We start from the raw sequence: 13139 nt of genomic DNA on the forward strand, positions 1-13139 counted from the left end.
GACAGGAAACACCCCAAAGCGCAACGTGGACACATCCTAAATTTTGGAAAAAAACAGAGGTGTTTTTTGCGAAGTGCCTACCTGTAGATTTTGGCCTCTAGCTCAGCCGGCACCTAGGGAAACCTACCAAACCTGTGCATTTCTGAAAACTAGAGACCTAGGGGAATCCAAGGAGGGGTGACTTGCGGGGCTCGGACCAGGTTCTGTTACCCAGAATCCTTTGCAAACCTCAAAATTTGGCTAAAAAAACACATGTTCCTCATATTTCTGTGGCAGAAAGTTCTGGAATCTGAGAGGAGCTACAAATTTCCTTCCACCCAGCGTTCCCCCAAGTCTCCCGATAAAAATGATACCTCACTTGCGTGGGTAGGCCTAGCGCCGGCGACAGGAAACACCCCAAAGCGCAACGTGGACGCATCCTAAATTTTGGAAAAAAACAGAGGTGTTTTTTGCGAAGTGCCTACCTGTAGATTTTGGCCTCTAGCTCAGCCGGCACCTAGGGAAACCTACCAAACCTGTGCATTTCTGAAAACTAGAGACCTAGGGGAATCCAAGGAGGGGTGACTTGCGGGGCTCGGACCAGGTTCTGTTACCCAGAATCCTTTGCAAACCTCAAAATTTGGCTAAAAAAACACATGTTCCTCACATTTCTGTGGCAGAAAGTTCTGGAATCTGAGAGGAGCTACAAATTTCCTTCCACCCAGCGTTCCCCCAAGTCTCCCGATAAAAATGATACCTCACTTGCGTGGGTAGGCCTAGCGCCGGCGACAGGAAACACCCCAAAGCGCAACGTGGACACATCCTAAATTTTGGGAAAAAACAGAGGTGTTTTTTGCGAAGTGCCTACCTGTAGATTTTGGCCTCTAGCTCAGCCGGCACCTAGGGAAACCTACCAAACCTGTGCAATTCTGAAAACTAGAGACCTAGGGGAATCCAAGGAGGGGTGACTTGCGGGGCTCGGACCAGGTTCTGTTACCCAGAATCCTTTGCAAACTTCAAAATTTGGCTAAAAAAACACATGTTCCTCACATTTCTGTGGCAGAAAGTTCTGGAATCTGAGAGGAGCTACAAATTTCCTTCCACCCAGCGTTCCCCCAAGTCTCCCGATAAAAATGATACCTCACTTGCGTGGGTAGGCCTAGCGCCGGCGACAGGAAACACCCCAAAGCGCAACGTGGACACATCCTAAATTTTGGAAAAAAACAGAGGTGTTTTTTGCGAAGTGCCTACCTGTAGATTTTGGCCTCTAGCTCAGCCGGCACCTAGGAAAACCTACCAAACCTGTGCAATTCTGAAAACTAGAGACCTAGGGGAATCCAAGGAGGGGTGACTTGCGGGGCTCGGACCAGGTTCTGTTACCCAGAATCCTTTGCAAACCTCAAAATTTGGCTAAAAAAACACATGTTCCTCACATTTCTGTGGCAGAAAGTTCTTGAATCTGAGAGGAGCTACAAATCTCCTTCCACCCAGCGTTCCCCCAAGTCTCCCGATAAAAATGATACCTCACTTGCGTGGGTAGGCCTAGCGCCTGCGACAGGAAACACCCCAAAGCGCAACGTGACACATCCAAAATTTTGGGAGAAAACAGTGCCTACCTGTGGATTTTGGCCTGTAGCTCACCCGGCACCTAGGGAAACCTACCAAACCTGTGCATTTCTGAAAACTAGAGACCTAGGGGAATCCAAGGAGGGGTGACTTGCGGGGCTCGGACCAGGTTCTGTTACCCAGAATCCATAGTAAACCTCAAAATTTGGCTAAAAAAACACATGTTCCTCACATTTCTGTGGCAGAAAGTTCTGGAATCTGAGAGGAGCTACAAATTTCCTTCCACCCAGCGTTCCCCCAAGTCTCCCGATAAAAATGATACCTCACTTGCGTGGGTAGGCCTAGCGCCGGCGACAGGAAACACCCCAAAGCGCAACGTGGACACATCCTAAATTTTGGAAAAAAACAGAGGTGTTTTTTGCGAAGTGCCTACCTGTAGATTTTGGCCTCTAGCTCAGCCGGCACCTAGGGAAACCTACCAAACCTGTGCATTTCTGAAAACTAGAGACCTAGGGGAATCCAAGGAGGGGTGACTTGCGGGGCTCGGACCAGGTTCTGTTACCCAGAATCCTTTGCAAACCTCAAAATTTGGCTAAAAAAACACATGTTCCTCATATTTCTGTGGCAGAAAGTTCTGGAATCTGAGAGGAGCTACAAATTTCCTTCCACCCAGCGTTCCCCCAAGTCTCCCGATAAAAATGATACCTCACTTGCGTGGGTAGGCCTAGCGCCGGCGACAGGAAACACCCCAAAGCGCAACGTGGACACATCCTAAATTTTGGAAAAAAACAGAGGTGTTTTTTGCGAAGTGCCTACCTGTAGATTTTGGCCTCTAGCTCAGCCGGCACCTAGGAAAACCTACCAAACCTGTGCAATTCTGAAAACTAGAGACCTAGGGGAATCCAAGGAGGGGTGACTTGCGGGGCTCGGACCAGGTTCTGTTACCCAGAATCCTTTGCAAACCTCAAAATTTGGCTAAAAAAACACATGTTCCTCACATTTCTGTGGCAGAAAGTTCTGGAATCTGAGAGGAGCTACAAATCTCCTTCCACCCAGCGTTCCCCCAAGTCTCCCGATAAAAATGATACCTCACTTGCGTGGGTAGGCCTAGCGCCTGCGACAGGAAACATCCCAAAGCGCAACGTGACACATCCAAAATTTTGGGAGAAAACAGTGCCTACCTGTGGATTTTGGCCTGTAGCTCACCCGGCACCTAGGGAAACCTACCAAACCTGTGCATTTCTGAAAACTAGAGACCTAGGGGAATCCAAGGAGGGGTGACTTGCGGGGCTCGGACCAGGTTCTGTTACCCAGAATCCTTTGCAAACCTCAAAATTTGGCTAAAAAAACACATGTTCCTCACATTTCTGTGGCAGAAAGTTCTGGAATCTGAGAGGAGCTACAAATTTCCTTCCACCCAGCGTTCCCCCAAGTCTCCCGATAAAAATGATACCTCACTTGCGTGGGTAGGCCTAGCGCCGGCGACAGGAAACACCCCAAAGCGCAACGTGGACACATCCTAAATTTTGGGAAAAAACAGAGGTGTTTTTTGCGAAGTGCCTACCTGTAGATTTTGGCCTCTAGCTCAGCCGGCACCTAGGGAAACCTACCAAACCTGTGCATTTCTGAAAACTAGAGACCTAGGGGAATCCAAGGAGGGGTGACTTGCGGGGCTCGGACCAGGTTCTGTTACCCAGAATCCTTTGCAAACCTCAAAATTTGGCTAAAAAAACACATGTTCCTCATATTTCTGTGGCAGAAAGTTCTGGAATCTGAGAGGAGCTACAAATTTCCTTCCACCCAGCGTTCCCCCAAGTCTCCCGATAAAAATGATACCTCACTTGCGTGGGTAGGCCTAGCGCCGGCGACAGGAAACACCCCAAAGCGCAACGTGGACACATCCTAAATTTTGGAAAAAAACAGAGGTGTTTTTTGCGAAGTGCCTACCTGTAGATTTTGGCCTCTAGCTCAGCCGGCACCTAGGGAAACCTACCAAACCTGTGCATTTCTGAAAACTAGAGACCTAGGGGAATCCAAGGAGGGGTGACTTGCGGGGCTCGGACCAGGTTCTGTTACCCAGAATCCTTTGCAAACCTCAAAATTTGGCTAAAAAAACACATGTTCCTCACATTTCTGTGGCAGAAAGTTCTGGAATCTGAGAGGAGCTACAAATTTCCTTCCACCTAGCGTTCCCCCAAGTCTCCCGATAAAAATGATACCTCACTTGCGTGGGTAGGCCTAGCGCCGGCGACAGGAAACACCCCAAAGCGCAACGTGGACACATCCTAAATTTTGGGAAAAAACAGAGGTGTTTTTTGCGAAGTGCCTACCTGTAGATTTTGGCCTCTAGCTCAGCCGGCACCTAGGGAAACCTACCAAACCTGTGCAATTCTGAAAACTAGAGACCTAGGGGAATCCAAGGAGGGGTGACTTGCGGGGCTCGGACCAGGTTCTGTTACCCAGAATCCTTTACAAACCTCAAAATTTGGCTAAAAAAACACATGTTCCTCACATTTCTGTGGCAGAAAGTTCTGGAATCTGAGAGGAGCTACAAATTTCCTTCCACCCAGCGTTCCCCCAAGTCTCCCGATAAAAATGATACCTCACTTGCGTGGGTAGGCCTAGCGCCGGCGACAGGAAACACCCCAAAGCGCAACGTGGACACATCCTAAATTTTGGGAAAAAACAGAGGTGTTTTTTGCGAAGTGCCTACCTGTAGATTTTGGCCTCTAGCTCAGCCGGCACCTAGGGAAACCTACCAAACCTGTGCAATTCTGAAAACTAGAGACCTAGGGGAATCCAAGGAGGGGTGACTTGCGGGGCTCGGACCAGGTTCTGTTACCCAGAATCCTTTGCAAACTTCAAAATTTGGCTAAAAAAACACATGTTCCTCACATTTCTGTGGCAGAAAGTTCTGGAATCTGAGAGGAGCTACAAATTTCCTTCCACCCAGCATTCCCGCAAGTCTCCCGATAAAAATGATACCTCACTTGCGTGGGTAGGCCTAGCGCCGGCGACAGGAAACACCCCAAAGCGCAACGTGGACACATCCTAAATTTTGGAAAAAAACAGAGGTGTTTTTTGCGAAGTGCCTACCTGTAGATTTTGGCCTCTAGCTCAGCCGGCACCTAGGAAAACCTACCAAACCTGTGCAATTCTGAAAACTAGAGACCTAGGGGAATCCAAGGAGGGGTGACTTGCGGGGCTCGGACCAGGTTCTGTTACCCAGAATCCTTTGCAAACCTCAAAATTTGGCTAAAAAAACACATGTTCCTCACATTTCTGTGGCAGAAAGTTCTGGAATCTGAGAGGAGCTACAAATCTCCTTCCACCCAGCGTTCCCCCAAGTCTCCCGATAAAAATGATACCTCACTTGCGTGGGTAGGCCTAGCGCCTGCGACAGGAAACACCCCAAAGCGCAACGTGACACATCCAAAATTTTGGGAGAAAACAGTGCCTACCTGTGGATTTTGGCCTGTAGCTCACCCGGCACCTAGGGAAACCTACCAAACCTGTGCATTTCTGAAAACTAGAGACCTAGGGGAATCCAAGGAGGGGTGACTTGCGGGGCTCGGACCAGGTTCTGTTACGCAGAATCCATAGTAAACCTCAAAATTTGGCTAAAAAAACACATGTTCCTCACATTTCTGTGGCAGAAAGTTCTGGAATCTGAGAGGAGCTACAAATTTCCTTCCACCCAGCGTTCCCCCAAGTCTCCCGATAAAAATGATACCTCACTTGCGTGGGTAGGCCTAGCGCCGGCGACAGGAAACACCCCAAAGCGCAACGTGGACACATCCTAAATTTTGGAAAAAAACAGAGGTGTTTTTTGCGAAGTGCCTACCTGTAGATTTTGGCCTCTAGCTCAGCCGGCACCTAGGGAAACCTACCAAACCTGTGCAATTCTGAAAACTAGAGACGTAGGGGAATCCAAGGAGGGGTGACTTGCGGGGCTCGGACCAGGTTCTGTTACCCAGAATCCTTTGCAAACTTCAAAATTTGGCTAAAAAAACACATGTTCCTCACATTTCTGTGGCAGAAAGTTCTGGAATCTGAGAGGAGCTACAAATTTCCTTCCACCCAGCGTTCCCGCAAGTCTCCCGATAAAAATGATACCTCACTTGCGTGGGTAGGCCTCGCGCCGGCGACAGGAAACACCCCAAAGCGCAACGTGGACACATCCTAAATTTTGGAAAAAAACAGAGGTGTTTTTTGCGAAGTGCCTACCTGTAGATTTTGGCCTCTAGCTCAGCCGGCACCTAGGAAAACCTACCAAACCTGTGCAATTCTGAAAACTAGAGACCTAGGGGAATCCAAGGAGGGGTGACTTGCGGGGCTCGGACCAGGTTCTGTTACCCAGAATCCTTTGCAAACCTCAAAATTTGGCTAAAAAAACACATGTTCCTCACATTTCTGTGGCAGAAAGTTCTGGAATCTGAGAGGAGCTACAAATCTCCTTCCACCCAGCGTTCCCCCAAGTCTCCCGATAAAAATGATACCTCACTTGCGTGGGTAGGCCTAGCGCCTGCGACAGGAAACACCCCAAAGCGCAACGTGACACATCCAAAATTTTGGGAGAAAACAGTGCCTACCTGTGGATTTTGGCCTGTAGCTCACCCGGCACCTAGGGAAACCTACCAAACCTGTGCATTTCTGAAAACTAGAGACCTAGGGGAATCCAAGGAGGGGTGACTTGCGGGGCTCAGACCAGGTTCTGTTACCCAGAATCCATAGTAAACCTCAAAATTTGGCTAAAAAAACACATGTTCCTCACATTTCTGTGGCAGAAAGTTCTGGAATCTGAGAGGAGCTACAAATTTCCTTCCACCCAGCGTTCCCCCAAGTCTCCCGATAAAAATGATACCTCACTTGCGTGGGTAGGCCTAGCACCGGCGACAGGAAACACCCCAAAGCGCAACGTGGACACATCCTAAATTTTGGAAAAAAACAGAGGTGTTTTTTGCGAAGTGCCTACCTGTAGATTTTGGCCTCTAGCTCAGCCGGCACCTAGGGAAACCTACCAAACCTGTGCATTTCTGAAAACTAGAGACCTAGGGGAATCCAAGGAGGGGTGACTTGCGGGGCTCGGACCAGGTTCTGTTACCCAGAATCCTTTGCAAACCTCAAAATTTGGCTAAAAAAACACATGTTCCTCACATTTCTGTGGCAGAAAGTTCTGGAATCTGAGAGGAGCTACAAATTTCCTTCCACCCAGCGTTCCCCCAAGTCTCCCGATAAAAATGATACCTCACTTGCGTGGGTAGGCCTAGTGCCGGCGACAGGAAACACCCCAAAGCGCAACGTGGACACATCCTAAATTTTGGAAAAAAACAGAGGTGTTTTTTGCGAAGTGCCTACCTGTAGATTTTGGCCTCTAGCTCAGCCGGCACCTAGGGAAACCTACCAAACCTGTGCATTTCTGAAAACTAGAGACCTAGGGGAATCCAAGGCGGGGTGACTTGCAGGGCTCGGACCAGGTTCTGTTACCCAGAATCCTTTGCAAACCTCAAAATTTGGCTAAAAAAACACATGTTCCTCACATTTCTGTGGCAGAAAGTTCTGGAATCTGAGAGGAGCTACAAATTTCCTTCCACCCAGCGTTCCCCCAAGTCTCCCGATAAAAATGATACCTCACTTGCGTGGGTAGGCCTAGCGCCGGCAACAGGAAAAACACCCAAAAGCGCAACGTGGACACATCCTAAATTTTGGAAAAAAACAGAGGTGTTTTTTGCGAAGTGCCTACCTGTAGATTTTGGCCTCTAGCTCAGCCGGCACCTAGGGAAACCTACCAAACCTGTGCATTTCTGAAAACTAGAGACCTAGGGGAATCCAAGGAGGGGTGACTTGCGGGGCTCGGACCAGGTTCTGTTACCCAGAATCCTTTGCAAACCTCAAAATTTGGCTAAAAAAACACATTTTCCTCACATTTCTGTGGCAGAAAGTTCTGGAATCTGAGAGGAGCTACAAATTTCCTTCCACCCAGCGTTCCCCCAAGTCTCCCGATAAAAATGATACCTCACTTGCGTGGGTAGGCCTAGCGCCGGCGACAGGAAACACCCCAAAGCGCAACGTGGACACATCCTAAATTTTGGGAAAAAACAGAGGTGTTTTTTGCGAAGTGCCTACCTGTAGATTTTGGCCTCTAGCTCAGCCGGCACCTAGGGAAACCTACCAAACCTGTGCAATTCTGAAAACTAGAGACCTAGGGGAATCCAAGGAGGGGTGACTTGCGGGGCTCGGACCAGGTTCTGTTACCCAGAATCCTTTGCAAACCTCAAAATTTGGCTAAAAAAACACATGTTCCTCACATTTCTGTGGCAGAAAGTTCTGGAATCTGAGAGGAGCTACAAATTTCCTTCCACCCAGCGTTCCCCCAAGTCTCCCGATAAAAATGATACCTCACTTGCGTGGGTAGGCCTAGCGCCGGCGACAGGAAACACCCCAAAGCGCAACGTGGACACATCCTAAATTTTGGAAAAAAACAGAGGTGTTTTTTGCGAAGTGCCTACCTGTAGATTTTGGCCTCTAGCTCAGCCGGCACCTAGGGAAACCTACCAAACCTGTGCAATTCTGAAAACTAGAGACCTAGGGGAATCCAAGGAGGGGTGACTTGCGGGGCTCGGACCAGGTTCTGTTACCCAGAATCCTTTGCAAACCTCAAAATTTGGCTAAAAAAACACATGTTCCTCACATTTCTGTGGCAGAAAGTTCTGGAATCTGAGAGGAGCTACAAATCTCCTTCCACCCAGCGTTCCCCCAAGTCTCCCGATAAAAATGATACCTCACTTGCGTGGGTAGGCCTAGCGCCTGCGACAGGAAACACCCCAAAGCGCAACGTGGACACATCCAAAATTTTGGGAGAAAACAGTGCCTACCTGTGGATTTTGGCCTGTAGCTCAGCCGGCACCTAGGGAAACCTACCAAACCTGTGCATTTCTGAAAACTAGAGACCTAGGGGAATCCAAGGAGGGGTGACTTGCGGGGCTCGGACCAGGTTCTGTTACCCAGAATCCATAGCAAACCTCAAAATTTGGCTAAAAAAACACATGTTCCTCACATTTCTGTGGCAGAAAGTTCTGGAATCTGAGAGGAGCTACAAATTTCCTTCCACCCAGCGTTCCCCCAAGTCTCCCGATAAAAATGATACCTCACTTGCGTGGGTAGGCCTAGCGCCGGCGACAGGAAACACCCCAAAGCGCAACGTGGACACATCCTAAATTTTGGAAAAAAACAGAGGTGTTTTTTGCGAAGTGCCTACCTGTAGATTTTGGCCTCTAGCTCAGCCGGCACCTAGGGAAACCTACCAAACCTGTGCATTTCTGAAAACTAGAGACCTAGGGGAATCCAAGGAGGGGTAACTTGCGGGGCTCGGACCAGGTTCTGTTACCCAGAATCCTTTGCAAACCTCAAAATTTGGCTAAAAAAACACATGTTCCTCACATTTCTGTGGCAGAAAGTTCTGGAATCTGAGAGGAGCTACAAATTTCCTTCCACCCAGCGTTCCCCCAAGTCTCCCGATAAAAATGATACCTCACTTGCGTGGGTAGGCCTAGTGCCGGCGACAGGAAACACCCCAAAGCGCAACGTGGACACATCCTAAATTTTGGAAAAAAACAGAGGTGTTTTTTGCGAAGTGCCTACCTGTAGATTTTGGCCTCTAGCTCAGCCGGCACCTAGGGAAACCTACCAAACCTGTGCATTTCTGAAAACTAGAGACCTAGGGGAATCCAAGGAGGGGTGACTTGCAGGGCTCGGACCAGGTTCTGTTACCCAGAATCCTTTGCAAACCTCAAAATTTGGCTAAAAAAACACATGTTCCTCACATTTCTGTGGCAGAAAGTTCTGGAATCTGAGAGGAGCTACAAATTTCCTTCCACCCAGCGTTCCCCCAAGTCTCCCGATGAAAATGATACCTAACTTGCGTGGGTAGGCCTAGCACCAGCGACAGGAAACACCCCAAAGCGCAACGTGGACACATCCTAAATTTTGGAAAAAAACAGAGGTGTTTTTTGCGAAGTGCCTACCTGTAGATTTTGGCCTCTAGCTCATCCGGCACCTAGGGAAACCTACCAAACCTGTGCATTTCTGAAAACTAGAGACCTAGGGGAATCCAAGGAGGGGTGACTTGCGGGGCTCGGACCAGGTTCTGTTACCCAGAATCCTTTGCAAACCTCAAAATTTGGCTAAAAAAACACATGTTCCTCACATTTCTGTGGCAGAAAGTTCTGGAATCTGAGAAGAGCTACAAATTTCCTTCCACCCAGCGTTCCCCCAAGTCTCCCGATAAAAATGATACCTCACTTGCGTGGGTAGGCCTAGCGCCGGCGACAGGAAACACCCCAAAGCGCAACGTGGACACATCCTAAATTTTGGGAAAAAACAGAGGTGTTTTTTACGAAGTGCCTACCTGTAGATTTTGGCCTCTAGCTCAGCCGGCACCTAGGGAAACCTACCAAACCTGTGCATTTCTGAAAACTAGAGACCTAGGGGAATCCAAGGAGGGGTGACTTGCGGGGCTCGGACCAGGTTCTGTTACCCAGAATCCTTTGCAAACCTCAAAATTTGGCTAAAAAAACACATGTTCCTCACATTTCTGTGGCAGAAAGTTCTGGAATCTGAGAGGAGCTACAAATTTCCTTCCACCCAGCGTTCCCCCAAGTCTCCCGATAAAAATGATACCTCACTTGCGTGGGTAGGCCTAGCGCCAGCGACAGGAAACACCCCAAAGCGCAACGTGGACACATCCTAAATTTTGGAAAAAAACAGAGGTGTTTTTTGCGAAGTGCCCACCTGTAGATTTTGGCATCTAGCTCAGCCGGCACCTAGGGAAACCTACCAAACCTGTGCATTTCTGAAAACTAGAGACCTAGGGGAATCCAAGGAGGGGGGACTTGCGGGGCTCGGACCAGGTTCTGTTACCCAGAATCCTTTGCAAACCTCAAAATTTGGCTAAAAAAACACATGTTCCTCACATTTCTGTGGCAGAAAGTTCTGGAATCTGAGAGGAGCTACAAATTTCCTTCCACCCAGCGTACCCCCAAGTCTCCCGATAAAAATGATACCTCACTTGCGTGGGTAGGCCTAGCGCCGGCGACAGGAAACACCCCAAAGCGCAACGTGGACACATCCTAAATTTTGGGAAAAAACAGAGGTGTTTTTTGCGAAGTGCCTACCTGTAGATTTTGGCCTCTAGCTCAGCCGGCACCTAGGGAAACCTACCAAACCTGTGCAATTCTGAAAACTAGAGACCTAGGGGAATCCAAGGAGGGGTGACTTGCGGGGCTCGGACCAGGTTCTGTTACCCAGAATCCTTTGCAAACTTCAAAATTTGGCTAAAAAAAACACATGTTCCTCACATTTCTGTGGCAGAAATTTCTGGAATCTGAGAGGAGCTACAAATTTCCTTCCACCCAGCGTTCCCGCGAGTCTCCCGATAAAAATGATACCTCACTTGCGTGGGTAGGCCTAGCGCCGGCGACAGGAAACACCCCAAAGCGCAACGTGGACACATCCTAAATTTTGGAAAAAAACAGAGGTGTTTTTTGCGAAGTGCCTACCTGTAGATTTTGGCCTCTAGCTCAGCCGGCACCTAGGAAAACCTACCAAACCTGTGCAATTCTGAAAACTAGAGACCTAGGGGAATCCAAGGAGGGGTGACTTGCAGGGCTCGGACCAGGTTCTGTTACCCAGAATCCTTTGCAAACCTCAAAATTTGGCTAAAAAAACACATGTTCCTCACATTTCTGTGGCAGAAAGTTCTGGAATCTGAGAGGAGCTACAAATTTCCTTCCACCCAGCGTTCCCCCAAGTCTCCCGATAAAAATGATACCTCACTTGCGTGGGTAGGCCTAGCGCCTGCGACAGGAAACACCCCAAAGCGCAACGTGACACATCCAAAATTTTGGGAGAAAACAGTGCCTACCTGTGGATTTTGGCCTGTAGCTCACCCGGCACCTAGGGAAACCTACCAAACCTGTGCATTTCTGAAAACTAGAGACCTAGGGGAATCCAAGGAGGGGTGACTTGCGGGGCTCGGACCAGGTTCTGTTACCCAGAATCCATAGCAAACCTCAAAATTTGGCTAAAAAAACACATGTTCCTCACATTTCTGTGGCAGAAAGTTCTGGAATCTGAGAGGAGCTACAAATTTCCTTCCACCCAGCGTTCCCCCAAGTCTCCCGATAAAAATGATACCTCACTTGCGTGGGTAGGCCTAGCGCCGGCGACAGGAAACACCCCAAAGCGCAACGTGGACACATCCTAAATTTTGGAAAAAAACAGAGGTGTTTTTTGCGAAGTGCCTACCTGTAGATTTTGGCCTCTAGCTCAGCCGGCACCTAGGGAAACCTACCAAACCTGTGCATTTCTGAAAACTAGAGACCTAGGGGAATCCAAGGAGGGGTGACTTGCGGGGCTCGGACCAGGTTCTGTTACCCAGAATCCTTTGCAAACCTCAAAATTTGGCTAAAAAAACACATGTTCCTCACATTTCTGTGGCAGAAAGTTCTGGAATCTGAGAGGAGCTACAAATTTCCTTCCACCCAGCGTTCCCCCAAGTCTCCCGATAAAAATGATACCTCACTTGCGTGGGTAGGCCTAGTGCCGGCGACAGGAAACACCCCAAAGCGCAACGTGGACACATCCTAAATTTTGGAAAAAAACAGAGGTGTTTTTTGCGAAGTGCCTACCTGTAGATTTTGGCCTCTAGCTCAGCCGGCACCTAGGGAAACCTACCAAACCTGTGCATTTCTGAAAACTAGAGACCTAGGGGAATCCAAGGAGGGGTGACTTGCAGGGCTCGGACCAGGTTCTGTTACCCAGAATCCTTTGCAAACCTCAAAATTTGGCTAAAAAAACACATGTTCCTCACATTTCTGTGGCAGAAAGTTCTGGAATCTGAGAGGAGCTACAAATTTCCTTCCACCCAGCGTTCCCCCAAGTCTCCCGATAAAAATGATACCTCACTTGCGTGGGTAGGCCTAGCGCCGGCGACAGGAAACACCCCAAAGCGCAACGTGGACACATCCTAAATTTTGGAAAAAAACAGAGGTGTTTTTTGCGAAGTGCCTACCTGTAGATTTTGGCCTCTAGCTCAGCCGGCACCTAGGAAAACCTACCAAACCTGTGCAATTCTGAAAACTAGAGACCTAGGGGAATCCAAGGAGGGGTGACTTGCGGGGCTCGGACCAGGTTCTGTTACCCAGAATCCTTTGCAAACCTCAAAATTTGGCTAAAAAAACACATGTTCCTCACATTTCTGTGGCAGAAAGTTCTGGAATCTGAGAGGAGCTACAAATTTCCTTCCACCCAGCGTTCCCCCAAGTCTCCCGATAAAAATTATACCTCACTTGCGTGGGTAGGCCTAGCGCCTGCGACAGGAAACACCCCAAAGCGCAACGTGGACACATCCAAAATTTTGGGAGAAAACAGTGCCTACCTGTGGATTTTGGCCTGTAGCTCAGCCGGCACCTAGGGAAACCTACCAAACCTGTGCATTTCTGAAAACTAGAGACCTAGGGGAATCCAAGGAGGGGTGACTTGCGGGGCTCGGACCAGGTTCTGTTACCCAGAATCCATAGCAAACCTCAAAATTT

This window comes from Pleurodeles waltl, chromosome 7 (genome assembly GCF_031143425.1).
Source record: "Pleurodeles waltl isolate 20211129_DDA chromosome 7, aPleWal1.hap1.20221129, whole genome shotgun sequence".
Classification (NCBI taxonomy): domain Eukaryota; kingdom Metazoa; phylum Chordata; class Amphibia; order Caudata; family Salamandridae; genus Pleurodeles; species Pleurodeles waltl.